Source organism: Dasypus novemcinctus, chromosome 30 (assembly GCF_030445035.2).
Source record: "Dasypus novemcinctus isolate mDasNov1 chromosome 30, mDasNov1.1.hap2, whole genome shotgun sequence".
Classification (NCBI taxonomy): domain Eukaryota; kingdom Metazoa; phylum Chordata; class Mammalia; order Cingulata; family Dasypodidae; genus Dasypus; species Dasypus novemcinctus.
This window is the reverse complement of record NC_080702.1, coordinates 32,500,861-32,503,576: the sequence shown is the minus strand read 5'-3', so window position 1 is coordinate 32,503,576 and position 2,716 is coordinate 32,500,861.

The following is a 2,716-nucleotide window of genomic DNA, read 5'->3' as shown; positions in this document are numbered from 1 at the left end:
ATACTAATCTCCTTCTATTCCTCTATGTAGTCCTTTTTTCATTCCTCTTTCTTTCTGTCTTTCCCTCAATTCATTCATCCATCAATTCATTCCAAATTTTTCCCTTTGATTCTCTCTCTCCATTCATCCATCCCTCTATCCAGACATTCCTTCCATTCATTCATTTAACGAACATTTTTACTGTCATTTTTATGCTTAAGAATCCAATAAGCATTGAACTAGAAAGGAAAATTATAGGCTAATGTAAATTTAAACAGATGCAATAACTCTTCATGCAAATTTACTTCAAACAGTCTAATAGAAGAACATCACAAAATGGCCCATTAAAGTTTTTCCCAATAATTCATATTCAGTCTTATTAATGAAATTTTTAAAGTTAACAGGTAAAGGAAAATAATACACACTGAGAAAAAAGTCAAAAAATACATCATCCAAATCATTATAAACTTCTGAACAATCTGGAAATGAAAGAAATAGTTTTTATCTTAAACAGTTATGATAAAACAATTTGCCACAAACACCTGGAGGATCATGAAAATTTGACAAATTTCCCACTTAAGACATGAGAAATAGATGGAGTTCCATGAGCAACTCTAAGACTACACATCATATTCAACAAATAAAGAAATGAGAGAGATAAAGAATTGGAAAGAAAAGGAAAGGTGAAATTGCCTAAAAAATATATATGAATTAAGAAGTAAGAGAAATAATACTTTTTGTATACAACATGAATAACCTTTGAAAATGTAGCAGAGAAAAAAAGGCCTTCATATTACCTACAACAAATAGAAGAATTTATTGTCCTTATGTGTAAATATATATGGAAAATACACATATTTACATAAATTATCAATGAATGGTGATTAGTAGAGGAGAGAATGGAAAGAGATAGCCAATCCCTGAAAGAGAAAACTTGCCTGTTGCAAATATATCAGCTTTCCCACAAATTAATCGATAACTTAAATTTATTTCCAACCCGAATCTAATAGTATTTTATTATAGCCTCTGACAAGCCATTTCCAAAGGCCAAATGAAAGAAAATAAAAACAGCCTTGGGTACCAACACCAGTCCTCCTTACTTAAGTTGTTGTTTTTTTCCATCCTGATTTCCTGGGGGAGAAGGTTGGAGAATGGATGCAGATGGGCTAACAGAAAGTATACAGCACAGTACTTAATTAATTTTAGTGCTCATCCTTCTCCTCCAGTTGCATTTTTCTCATAAAGCTGTATTTATGTAAATTTGAAAAATTAATCCCTAAGACTTTTTCAAAGACCCTCACTTCAAAAGGCAGTCATCCGGTAGCGGACTTGGCCCAGTGGTTAGGGCATCCGTCCACCACATGAGAGGTCCACGGTTCAAACCCCAGGGCCTCCTTGACCCGTGTGGAGCTGGCCAATGCATAGTGCTGATGCACACAAGGAATGCCCTGCCACACAGAATAGCCACCCAGTGCAAAAGAAAGTGCAGCCTGAATAGGAGTGGCGCCGCCCTCAAGGAGAGCTGACACAAGATGACACAACAAAAAAAGAAACACAGATTCCCCTGCCGCTGACAACAACAGAAGCGAACAAAGAAAAAGGCGCAGCTAATGGACACAGAGAACAGACAACTGCTGGAGGTGGGGGGGAGAAAGGGGAGAGAAATAAATAAATAAATAAATAAATTTTTAAAAAGGCAGTCATCAATTTTTTTGATCCACATAGAACTTTATATTAGATAAGCATGACAGGTGGTATTATACTGAGGTTTAGGAGATTAAGTGACTTTTCAAAGGCCAAATAGGTTCTAGGCTTATAAGGCAGATCCGTTACATTTTATGTGAAATCTCAGAGATAGCGATCTTGAAAAAGGCTCTTTGAAAATTAACAATCTGTGTAAGACGAAAGGATCTTAAACAGCATCATCACTGTATTTCCATTGGGCAGAAAGTTGCATCTTCAAAAATGAATTTGATTTTAATTACAATAGAGTTCTCACCCTATCTTCCCTCCTTCCTTCCTTCCTTCCTTCCTTCCTTCCTTCCTTCCTTCCTTCCTTCCTTCCTTCCTTCCTTCCTTCCTTCCTTCGTTTCTTCCTCCCTTCCTCCCTTCCTTTCTCTCTCTCTTTTTGACTTTCTCTTTCCTCCATTCTTTTCAACAAAATTTACATACTTGGCTAATAAAAGAGAAAGAGAAATTCAATACAATGGGATGGAAAATGATTCAAATCCTTTGATCTACTTGCTAAGGCTGAGAATCAAATTTGATTCTGAGTTACTTGATACTAGTAAGTAATTCAATTTTCAATAATTGGAAAAGAAGAATATGTTATTTTCTCAGAAAAAAAAGTCAGATATTCTTAGAAATCAACTCTAAAATACGTTCTTAATTAGGACCCCTAATTTAAGTAAGATTCTGAATTGCAAAGTGAACATAGTACAACATAAGTTTTACAAGTAATAAAATGGAATAATATTCCATGATTATTTCTTGAAATCAGAGTAAAACATCCAACACACTGCATTTCTGAAGCTAATGCTCAGCACATAAAGCTTCCAGCATTCGCTGTATGATCAGAACTGGGATTTACAGAAGCTAGAAAGGAGAACACAAATCTCGTCTCTTTTAGATCATCTTCTCTACAATTAGCATTTCTGCCAGACAGGCTTTTGAGTGACTTAGACACATTCAGGTTATTCTCTCCAACAAATCCAGAAAAGGTGCTGAAATTAGCAAG